Genomic DNA, 12,838 nt, shown 5'->3' with positions numbered 1-12,838 from the left:
GACTCCCTTTTTAGACCAGTTGATCTGCCGTTTCTTTTCTTTTCTTTTCTCCTCTGCTTCCCTCTCCCTTATGGAGGGGGAGTTGCACAGGTCCGGTGCCCACGGATGAAGTGCTGGCTGTCCAGAGTCAGGACCCGGGGTGGACCGCTAGCCTGTGCATCGGTTGGGGACATCTCTACGCTGCTGACCTGTCTCCGCTCGGGATGGTTTCCTGCTGGTCCCACTACGGACTGGACTTTCGCTGATGTGTTGGATCCACTGTGGACTGGACTTTCACAATATTATGTCAGACCCACTCGACATCCATTGCTTTCGGTCTCCCCTAGGGGGTGGGGGGTTACCCACATATGCGGTCCTCTCCAAGGTTTCTCATAGTCATTCACATTGACGTCCCACTGGGGTGAGTTTTTCCTTGCCCGTATGTGGGCTCTGTACCGAGGATGTCGTTGTGGCTTGTGCAGCCCTTTGAGACACTTGTGATTTAGGGCTATATAAATAAACATTGATTGATTGATATAATAATTCTGCCCACGTTAATCAACATTAAACTGCCTCAAGTTGTTGCTCAAATTAAATAAAATGACAAAACTTTTCTTCTACATATAAAAAGTGCAACATTAAACAGTTTTAAGTCAACTCATCATGCTTAATTTATTACAGCATTTGGGAAGCCTGCAGTTGATTTTTATTATGTAAATGTTATATTTTTATCAACATGTGATAGCAGGGACCCTACCATTCAAAACTAAGCTGCTGCATTTCTAATGATTAATGTAACTATAGCTGAAAAAATGGTACAATAGCAATATGAGAGACTATTCATCCCTGAACACCATGGAGTTCATGTAGGCTTTATGATGCAGTTACATTATTATATCAACTATCAGAGACAGAAACTTCATTTAACATAATGTCCTTTTTTGCTGCTTCTACACAGCTCAATCAACACAGAAAAAGGAAAGTGAAATAACAGGGCTTTGCTGTCCGTAACACACACACACACACGCACACACACATACACACCGCAAAATGAGCTAACATTACGCTAAAAGCGAATTAGCCTTCACCTCAAGCCAGGACTGCGAGCAAGCTGAACTGCCTTTTATATTTCTAGAAGTGATGTTACTAGTAGTTGACTGGGAGGTGTTTATTATAATTTGGGGAGAGTCAGCTGCCTGATGCTTACCTGCTAAACGCTAAGCACTGACGACATGCGCTCTGAATATGCACTACTGATTGGCTGTTACCGCTCTGAATACGCACTGCTGATTGGCTGTTACCGCTCTGTTTGTAACCAATCAGATGGTTGTGTGGGTGGGACAATGCTGGGTGTTGTGTAGAGGACTGACAGAGACAGAGGCAGAAGGAAGCGGAGGCGGCTACTTAATATGTTCGTGTGGAAACTCGTTCAGTACACCTCCGAACCGATACGGTTCAATACAAATACACGTACCATTACACCCCTAATCTCACCTGGACAAAAAGAAGTCTGAGTAGGTATTCCGACAAGTTGATACACTTTGACAGCCATTTAAGACCTGAAAATGGCCAGAACGACACGAAAAGACGTTTGGTCCCCCTCTCCACCCTGTTTGTTCGGCATCCTAGCAGTCGGCATCTATTATGTTTGTTGGCTCTCATAAAGTTTGCAGTGAGCAATAATCAGTGATGAAGAAAAATAAAAGCAAATGTGATGCATTTTTTAGATTAATGCGCCGCGTATGCTTAAAATAATTCAAATAAGTAAATATTAAATGTTATAATAAATGTGCTCGTTACTGCATACCATTTACTCACATCATGTATATAAAACCTCAATGGAGGTGTTTGGATGTTTTTGTAAGGGTTATGTAGGACTCTATTGTAAGCGGACTTTTGAACGCATTTATTTAATATTTAGAATGCAAAAAAAACCAAAACAACAATCGTCGTCATGTCTTTCATAATGATTGTGAACAATAGGCAAAATTCCAAAAAGTGCAGTTCCCTTTTAAGGATGCAAGGATTCTCATAGAACCGACCTACACCTTTTATTAGTGAACAAATTGAATAACCTAGTTACCTCATTGACAGCATCTCTTGATTCCTTTGAGAAAACATGGCATATCATATATAACTGGCGTGGAGCGATGACATCACTGTAATAACAGGCCTTTTTTCGACTTTCCGGATTATTAATTTTCTTTGATAAAGTTTAACTATTATTTAGGCGTGGGCCGATAAATTTTGCTGGAGGATATATTGTCCTACAAATTATTGCTAATAAATGATATTGTTATGAGCATTATTTTGAGACCAAATTTAGCACTATTGTCATCATAATATATAAGAATACAAATATTTAATTTCAGCGCAATAAACTTAAATATCAGTATTTTTTACCATCTTAATTGGAAGGGGGCTTTCTGTGTGTAGTTTGCATCTTCTCCCCGGGACTGCGTGGGTTCCTTCCGGGTACTTCGGCTTCCTCCCACCTCCAAAGACATGCACCTGGGGAAAGGTTGGTTGGCAACACCAAAATAGGCCCTAGTGTGTGAATGTGAGCGTGAATGTTGTTTGTCCATCTGTGTTGGCCCTGCGATGAGGTGGAGCCCGAATGCAGCTGAGATAGGCTCCAGCACCGTCGCAAACCGAAAGGGACAAGCGGTAGTAAATGGATGGATGGATGGTAATTGGCGAAGTTGGTAGAGTGGCCGTGCCAGCAATCGGAGGGTTGCTGGTCACTGGGGTTCAATCCCCACCTTCTACCATCCTAGTCACGTCCGTTGTGTCCTTGGGCAAGACACTTCACCCTTGCTCCTGATGGGTGCTGGTAGCGCCTTGCATGGCAGCTCCCTCCATCAGTGTGTGGATGTGGAAATACTGTCAAAGCGCTTTGAGTACCTTGAAGGTAGAAAAGCGCTTTACAAGTATAACCCATTTATTTATTTATTTATAATTGGAAGGTAAGAACTTTTAACTTTGCTAAATAAGTTTACAAAAATACAATGGCCTCAATCTGTTAGCAATAAAATTATTTCAATCAATATTTAACATCCTGAAGTGCCTTCTTTTTCATTTATTTATTTAATTCATTTATAAAAAAAATGCAAAAACAGCATTTAGCGTGAACAAAAAGGAGCAGAAAGAAGTGCAACGTATCCCTATCAGCACAAAGTTATATACAGTTGCAGTTCATTTGAGCTGTCTGATGCAGCAGTCTTATCAATTTCAGGGCATCAAAACACAAAATACCTTAATAAAGTGTCGTTCTTTTGTAGCATTGATCATTTGCATTCTTCTTCAACAAAAGACTGACTCATTTGATTGAGACACATCTTTCTTTTACAGCTGACTGAAACCTGGGTTTTGTAAAAACCTCAGTACCTTTTAGTTCATATGTACTTTTTCTCTTGGTAAATCTATTTTGCAAATTGTTTGGTAAACTTTCCATACAAGCTTTTTACCTAGTTTTTAGAAGGTTATACTCTAATTCATTCAATTTCAGTGTTTTTATTTGTATAAATAAAGGATTGGTTGGGTCTCTGTATCTACTTACACTCTAATCACCCTTTTCTGTAAAAAGACAAAATGGAATAATGTATGTTTTTCAGGCACTTCCCGATACTTCAATGCAATAGGTCAGATATGCAATAGGTCAGATATGGAACAATCAATAAGTTATACAACAAAAAGAATACACTCCTATTTAGATTTTTTTTTTTACTTTATACAGCACAGCTATTATTTTGGATACTTTTACTTTGACATTATCAATATGTGATTTCCATGTCAATCATAATACCTAGAAACTTAATCTCATGTGTCCTTTCAATTTCTAATCCATTAAGAACTAATGACGTGTCAACGTCCATCCTTTTACTACAAAAATCATGCATTTATATTTGCTGATATTTAAGGACAATTTATTGGCATTGAACCACACATCATTTTCGGGAATTAATTTTCTACAATTTGTAGGACGTCATTTATATTTTCTCAGGAAAAAAATAAAGTGGTGTCATTGGCAAATAGAATGCACCTAAGTAAATGAGACACAGTCACAATGTCATTAACATAAAAGAAAAAGTATAGGTCCTAAGACCGATACTTGAAGTACTTTGCAAGTTATATTACAATTTATAGACTTTAGGCTCCCGAATGAGACAAGCGGTAGAAAATGGATGGATGGATGTTGTCGATTTCAACAAACTGATTTCTGTTTTTTTAAAAGCTTGTAACCCATTGGTGTGCCACACCTCTTATACCATATTTATATAATTTATGCAACAATATCTTGTGGTCCAGCGTATTAAACGGTTTTTGAAGATCTACAAAGATGCTTACTAAATAGTGCTTTTTGTCTATTGCATTGGCGATTTCTGTAGTTAATTCCGTAATTGTTGTAGCAGCTGAATTATGACAAAACCCATACTGGCTGTTACTTAAAATCTTAAATTAATTAAGAAATGTATTCAGTCAATTTGCAAATAACTTCTCCAGAATTTTAGAAAACTGTGGAAGTAATGATATTGGTCTATAATTAGAACATTCAGATTTACTTCCTTTATTAAAGCGTGGAATTTTGTCCGCTATTTTCAGGTAGTCTGGAAATATTCCTGAAGTAAAGGACAAATTACAAATATATGTAAAAGGCTCAATAATTACATCTATAATTTGCTTCAACAATAGCATAATAATGTCAGTATAATCATTAGATTTTTTATTGGCACACTTCCGGACAATTGTCAGTATCTTACTCGTTTGTACGCTTTCAAAAAAATACTGTTAACATTATCTGGTACTGCTCCTCCATCGACCTGGAATATGTTGTAACAAGGTAGGGCAAATATTTACAAACTATTGAATTAATTTACAATTTCAGTTTTATTGTAAATGTCAGCATTATTCTTTGTAAAATTATTTGGAAAATGTGTTTTTACCTTGCCTTTTTGCATGACAGTATTTATAACACTCCATGTGTTTTTTGTACTATTTTTGTTTGTGTCTAACAATTTAGTATAGTAATCATTTTTTTGCTTTCTTATGATTCCAACTAATTTATTTTTATATATTTTATACTTACCTTCAGCATATTTGGTTCTTGATCTTAGAAACAATCTGTATTGTATTGTACTGTTTATTTTTTGCAGGCATTTTTCAGTCCATTAGTCATCCATGGATTAATAACGGTATTTCCCTTGGTATGAGCATTTACGTTGATAATTTTACAGTTTTTGTTTTATAGATTAATTAAAATTGTCATGGGAAAAGCGGTACAAAATGAATGGATGGATGAAAGACTCACAGGCAGTATGACATTATCAGTGTACACTCTATCCCAGCTTTGTTTCTTCAGATCTTCTCTGAAGGCCTCTGAAGCCCTGCTATATTTATCACGTACGAATGTTGTAATTTAATCTTGTACAATGTCCTAACGTTTTTTTCGAAAAAAGACAAATATAGGGAGATGATTGCTCACATCTGACAATAAGATACCACTAATTAATTTCCCATGTACATTTGTAAATATATTGTCAATGATAGTTGCACTGTGTAGTCACCCTTGTTAGTTTAGTTATCATTAGGGATAGATCTGTGCTGTTCATGTAATTCTTGAATTCACTTGATGCTTTAGAATTTCCCAGATCTATATTGAAATCACCATACAAAATTGATGATTTATTAGTTTTAGGTTTTTTCATTTGTTATTTCCACACTAAGCATTTCAATCAGATTATCCACAGCAATTGTTTTTTGTTCAATAAGTATACATTTTAAATGAGATTGATTACATTTTACTTACTCTGTTTACATAGAATGTACAGTATTGTATCCTTCAATCTGTACGTCATTGATAGAGTCCTTCAACCAGTTTTCAGTTATAGCAGCCACTTTAAAGTTTTTATCTAATTGACAGAATAGTTCTTTAATTTTTACTAAGTTACACTTTAAAGGCCTACTGAAACCCACTACTACCGACCACGCAGTCTGATAGTTTATATATCAATGATGAAATCTTAACATTGCAACACATGCCAATACGGCCGGGTTAATTTATAAAGTGCAATTTTAAATTTCCCGGGAAACTTCCGGCTGAAAACGTCTAGGTATGATGACGTTTGCGCGTGACGTCAAGGGTTGAAGCGGGAGTATTGGGACACCATTGTATCCCAATACAAACAGCTCTGTTTTCATCGCAAAATTCCACAGTAATCTGGACATCTGTGTTGGTGAATCTTTTGTTCAATTAACAATGGAGACTGCAAAGAAGAAAGCTGTAGGTGGGATCAGTGTATTAGCGGCTGGCTACAGCAACACAACCAGGAGGACTTTAAATTGGATAGCAGACGCGCTACCGCGAGTACAGCTTTGGCTTCCAAACATTTGATCGCTTGCCCGTACGTGCGTGGCGCTATGTGCATGTCACGTACGTAACTTTGGGGAAATATATGTTTCTTGCCAACTCTGATGGCGGCCAGGGTGTCGTCGAAAGCTACAACGCCCGCCGCCGCGCCGCTGTCCTCACCTTGACTTTCTCCGTCTCCGGGCCGCCGACCGCACGATCATCGTGGTGAAGTCCTTCGTCGCGCCGTCGATCGCTGGAACGCAGGTGAGCACGGGTCGTGATGAGCAGATGAGAGCTGGCGTAGGTGGAATGTTTTTAGCATAGCTCTGTCGAGGTCCCGTAGCTAAGTTAGCTTCAATGGCGTCGTTAGCAACAGCATTGCTAGGCTTCGCCAGGCTGGAAAGCATTAACCGTGTGGTTACAGGTCCAGGTTTTGGTAGGAATGTTGACCTTCTGTCTATCCTTCCAGTCAGGGGCTTATTTCGTCTGTTTATATATGCAGTTAAGCACAATGCTATCACATTAGCTCCGTAGCTAAAGTGCTTCGCCGATGTATTGTCGTGGAGATAAAAGTCACTGTGAATGTCCATTTCGCGTTCTCGACTGTCATTTTCAAGAGGATATAGTATTTGAGGTGGTTTAAAATACAAATCCGGGATCCACAATAGAAAAAGGAGAGAGTGTGGAATCCAATGAGCCCTTGTACCTAAGTTACGGTTAGAGCGAAAAAAGATACGTCCTGCACTGCACTCTAATCCTTCACTCTCACGTTCCTCATCCACGAATCTTTCATCCTGGCTCAAATTAATGGGGTAATCGTCGCTTTCTCTGTCTGAATCGCTCTCGCTGCTGGTGTAAACAAGGTGCAAATGTGAGGAGCCCTTCAACCTGTGACGTCACGCTACTTCCGGTACAGGCAAGGCTTTTTTATCAGCGACCAAAACTTTATCGTCAATGTTCTCTACTAAATCCTTTCAGCAAAAATATGGCAATATCGCGGAATCATCATGTATGACACATAGAATGGATCTGCTATCCCCGTTTAAATAAGAAAATTTCATTTCAGTAGGCCTTTAAACTTCGACTATTATAGGGTATAATAGATAATGCTTCATCAAGAACTTTACTGATTTTGACTTATATTGTTGTACTGTATAATTGCATACATTTTCCTCAGGAGTTAGCAAGTCTTGTTCAGTATCACTTTCAAGATGATAAATTTGATCATTGTTAGTGTGTACATGCGTGTCCAAGTGTATCGAACCCGATTTCTTCATTGTCAGTCTGCCCAACCCTGGAGACTCCATAACTCCCGCTGTGAATGTCCAGTCGTATACTTTTTAAGTTCCCTCATTATCTTGATGACCTTTGCTTAACCATCTTGTTCGCTGATCCAGACGTTTCCATTCTGTGTCATGTCCCAGTAATTTTCTTCTGTTTCCTTAGCATCCTCGCCTCCCTTGCGATGCCTCAGTTTTCCTTTGTGAGGTGTTCTTTTGTATACACGTTGGTTCTTTTCAGTTTTTTAGCTTGCTTTAGTATATCATTCTTTAGCTTCCTGCTAATGAATTGAATTACTACAGCAGGTACAGAGTTCTCGGATTTACTGGGCAATGTGTGGCAAGCAGATATTGCATCTTTACAAATGTTGATGTTGTTCCCATTAAGGAAATCAACCACTTGTTGCTCCAACGATTGCAATTCTTCTGTAAAGCTAAAACAGCGCATCCTCCGTCATCTCTGCTTTAGCTGTCGCCCTGGCGTAGGTACGGTGCAATTTTGACCAAAACTGTGTCAGGTTTTTTCGTTTGTTTGCCATCAAATTTTGCATACTGATTCGTTCGTCCACATTGATAGGCTAATCTCGGTTTGAAACCGAAATATTTCCACAAAAGGAACATTCAGATTTTTTTCCTCCCAATTTTTGTTACTTCGTGGTGCAAGCCACTAGCGAGTAGTAGTAGGTGGGAAAAATGATCGAGTCTCCAATGCATCACAATGAACAAAAATTCCAATATCAGTTATTAACGCATGTTAAATAGAGTAATACAGACGGTTCTAAAATGCATGAATGGTAATGTTCTCTAAACGTTAGTTATACGTTTGGTTATAAATAACCATAAGAAAATCATCAGCTAACATTATTTTAATGTTATGAGTTAGCTGGGTTAGAGTGGAAAGAGAAGATAAGCTATGCTAGCCGCAGCGCTAAACTAGCTTGAATGAGAAGTAGTGAAACAAGAAAATAAATGCTTTGTACATTTCACAGAACAGAAAACCTATTACAGCAAAGCTAAGAAGAAGAAATTAGCAAGTAGATTAATATGTCAGGAGAGACAATAACAAGCATACACTACAGCCGCCGACCAGCAACACATTTGTCAGCCATAGATGCAGTAATGCTAGAGCCCACCACAGATCCCCCAGGCACTGATTCCTATGAGGAATCAGTGCCTGGGGGACGTATAAGTATTCCCTCCACCGACCCACAATGTCCTGAGTCGAGGACAGCAGCACACTATCTCCACCATACACGGTGTTGACAGTGCACTGCTTCCCCCTCCTGAGGCGGCATGGTGGTCCAGAATCGTTTTGAAGCCGCCTGGAAGTCGTTTTCATGGCATTGCCGAACTCCTCCCATGTCCGAGTCCTCTGCAACTGCCAATGCCGCGCACTGCTTGGCTTTTCGGTACCTGTGCGCTGCCTCTGGGGTAGGGTTGGGTATCGTTTGAATTCGAACGATTCCGATTCTTTGTTTCGATTCCGATTCCTGACGATCCTCGATTCCGATTCTTTTAAGAGGCAGGGTCAATAAAAAGTTTAGGATATTTTAAATGAGCTAACTAACCTACAATGAAATAGTCTGACATTCTCCATCAATTTTAATTCTATTAACTTTTTATGAACTTTACTATAAATTCCTCACAGGGCTGTTTTCAACTAGAATATAAATATCAAGTCTATGAACTTGAATATAAATATTATAAATTATGAATACATTTTCCCAGGGGTACACTTTCCTCAAGAGAGCTTTATTTTTGAAAACCTCATGAAAACACATTTACACACACAAGTGTATGATGCTGCAGGTACTTAAAAATGTTACAGTGCTCCCACTGATGGGCTAACCTGGTGCAGAAAAGCAAATAAACAATAAGAAACAACTTGCAAAACCCAGTCCAGATTAGCAGCAGGTACAGTATAAAATCAGAGACAGTTCTTGTTCAGGAAAATGACCATATCCGCCTTCTCAGGCAGGATGCGTGAGCATTCTGGACAGATAGTGTCTCCTGCTGTGGAAAATACACGTTCGCTGGGTGTGGAAGAAGCTTGAACGCATAAATAGGAGAAAGCGCGATCTGACAGCAAAGGATAAGTCTTTTGTTGGTTCCACCGGACCACCACCATGCAGCAGGGTCGTCAGACATAAGTATCGGTGGAACGTCCTGGTACATCTGCAGCTCTCTCTCCACTCGTTTCTTGATGGACATGGAGCTCTGTTATTTCGCGGTTATTTCTTTTTTTTTTGTAAAGTAAAGCCACACTTTGGACCGCCGACGCCCGCTATCCATGCTTGAGCTTGACTGACTCGCTCGGCTATGCTAACACTTCCGGCGGTGGGCGCTTCTTCGTTGGTGCTCAGCGGCTTCTTCTTCCGGTTCGGCTGACTTTTTTTTTTTTTTTCTTTCCGGTCGGCGGACTGGGTATCGAAAATAGGAATCGAAATTTAAACTTTTGAACGATACCGGGAGAATCGTAAAGTTAGTCCCGGTTCCAATCGATACTCGATACCCAACCCTACTCCGGGGTCCCATGAGCCAAAAGGACCTGATAGGACTTCCTTCTTTAGCTTGACGGCATCCCGCTGGTGGACACCAGCGGGTTCCGGGATTACCGCCATGACAGGCACCAACCACCTTGCGGCAACAGCTCCGATCGGCCACCTCGACAATTGAGGTACAGAACATGGCCTACTCGGACTCAATGTCCAGCGCCTCCCTCGTGACCTGTTCAAAGTTGTTCCGGAGATGGGAATTGAGACTCTGCTAGACGTTCTTAGCAGACCCTCACAATGCGTTTGGGCCTGCCAGGTCACCCCGGCATCCCACACCACTATCGGTGCCAACTCCCCACCAAGTGGTGATTGGTAGAAAGTTCTGCCCCTCTCCTCACTCCTCAAGATTGTAGATGGCTGACAAGAGGGTTCACTGCGTTCATTTGATTGACATTGAGTAAATGTGCTCAGGTGATGAGAGCGTTGCACAGAGTGAACCCTCTTACACCCGGACATGGCAATTTATCAATTATGATACAGGCTTAGTTATCCAGTTAATTTTCATTTATCGTCCGATTAATTTACTATTAGCCCAGGCCTGCCATCATCACATAACTGGTGAGGAGTGCCCACATTAGTCATTCGATGAGGTTACCCTCGCCTGCTAACCATAAATTACAACATTTTATATTCTGTAAGTGCCCTAACGAGCCATACGCTGTAACTAAACCATAACCCTTCTCTCCAATTAGATGTTCTATTTTGTGAATTGTCTCACTGCTTCCTCATGTCCATGTCCAAAGTAAACAGAGGTGCGGTAACCCAAATACCAGCCGCCACTGACAGTAAAGCGGCTCTTAAACGTTAAAACACACAAGAGTTGGTTTGTGCTCAAGACCTTTTCCTTAAAACATGATCATCGCAGCCACTAAAAAGGGTAATCAAGTGAAATGGGGCCACATTATTGGATCAGAGTGACGTAGGCCTGCTTCACAACAATAATAGATTGTTTGAAGTGAGCTTGTTTTAGGCACCAGACACTAAAATGTGCCATGGAAGCCCAGTTTGATCCATCAAATTATCATTTCCAAAAGGATACCACTCAAGTCACTGACTTGTGATGATTATTAAGATTAAAGATTAAGTACCAATGATTGTCACACACACACTAGATGTGGTGAAATTTGTCCTCTGCATTTGACCCATCCCCTTGGGGAGCAGTGGGCAGCAGCGGCGCCGCGCCCGGGAATCATTTTGGTGATTTAACCCCCAACTCCAAACATTGATGCTGAGTGCCAAGCAGGGAGGGAAACGGGTCCCATTTTTATAGTCTTTGGTATGACTCGGCTGGGATTTGAACTCCAAACTACAGATCTCAGGGCGGACACTCTAAGAAACATGTCCTCACACAGGCTCCGGAACCTCATGGAGATGACGTAAATTTCCTGCGATTTTGCCCCCCCCCCCTATTCCCCCCAGAGTGCTTCAAAGTAACCCCTCAATGCTGGGAATTGGGGACTCAAAGTGCACAACACGTACGCTGATGTCCGCCGACATTCCAGTCAAAAGGACAGACTTCCTGATTGCGACAATGCGTCCAGCAGGCTATGACCGCGCTGGGCCCGGGTTGCGCCAGAGGAGGTAGTGTTACTTTTTATGCCCGATTGATATGTGATTGTTGCTCTAATTGTTTGTTTACCATTTATGCAAGTGGACGTGTTTTTATGTACTGTAATTTCACAATGTGGGAAGAAAGATATTGTTAGACGGTTCTGTGCTCATCAGCTAAAGCCATCTTGCTGTCAGCTGGATCTCTTTTTAGACCTCAAGCCTTAAAAACATTTACAAGCTGAACACAGCTTTTGTTGTTACTTTTGACACCATTGGCTCACTATGCAGTTGTAGCACAAATCTTCAAATGCATGGTGATAGACGAGCACAACGTATCCCACCGGCCATAAACAAAGAGTTAATTTGGTTTTGGCCACTGCCTTCACTTTCATTGCGCCGTGGGGTTTCATGTCGAGCCCTTTGACTCGCGCGTGCGTCAGACTCCTTGGTCCGTGTTTCAAGTGCCAAATCTATGTGTTGTGTGCGTTGGAGGTATTCCTTGTTCCATCATTTTGGATTAAAGTTAAAAGGAACTATCAACGATGGTATGGAAGAAGACGTTCTCGTCATTCCTGTCCAATTACAGGTGTGAGATTTGATTTTCAGCACGGACCACTACCGAAACAAGACTTGCCACAGCAATATGGATGCAGCACCTGTCACACACGCACATCAAATATCGTTAACCAACTCCTGCCTCACACTGATGGTGCGTAATTATTTTGTCTTTCGTACAATTATTATATTTTCTATGAGCTTTTCTTTAACTAAACTGACAATAGCATTGATTACAGACAATGGCTGAAACAATCAATCGATTAATTCAATTAGAAAAAAGCTTTCATTTTTATTCTATTGTTTTGATTAATACTAATGAAAGTTTATCAAATACATACGGCGCATGGAGTGCCCGTGGCGTAGTTTTTGCACAGCCACTGCAATACTATGCACATTACAGTGTGCATCTTTTTATTGAGTATGACTGCAAAATAGGCCACCATGGTGCCAAAGAATGTGAGAAACACTATTAAATTCAAGAACTTGTCGCAAAGTACGAAGGTAGCGTCCGCATGGCTCTACTTTTCCTGATCACCGTGTTTGCCCACGAAAGCCTTCAATAAAAT

At 40.5% G+C, this 12,838-nt stretch overlaps 1 protein-coding gene across 5 annotated transcripts in view; it reads right to left on the bottom strand.

Annotated features, from left to right (window-relative positions):
• Window positions 1-12,838, bottom strand: part of LOC133650836 (E3 ubiquitin-protein ligase RNF19A-like) — a 36,128-nt gene that overhangs the window by 13,826 nt on the left and 9,464 nt on the right. For 2 of the 5 annotated variants that reach the window (XM_062048518.1, XM_062048521.1), the window contains one exon: window positions 2,383-2,490. The exons of the other annotated variants lie outside the window; for them this stretch is intronic. The gene's annotated coding sequence lies outside the window, so the exon portion shown is untranslated. The remainder of the gene's footprint in view (window positions 1-2,382; window positions 2,491-12,838) is intronic. 5 annotated transcript variants of the gene reach the window in all.

The sequence above is a fragment of the Entelurus aequoreus genome, linkage group LG05, assembly GCF_033978785.1.
Source record: "Entelurus aequoreus isolate RoL-2023_Sb linkage group LG05, RoL_Eaeq_v1.1, whole genome shotgun sequence".
NCBI lineage: Eukaryota > Metazoa > Chordata > Actinopteri > Syngnathiformes > Syngnathidae > Entelurus > Entelurus aequoreus.
Note: the sequence above shows the minus strand (reverse complement) of the source record. Positions and strands in the feature narration are given on the sequence as shown.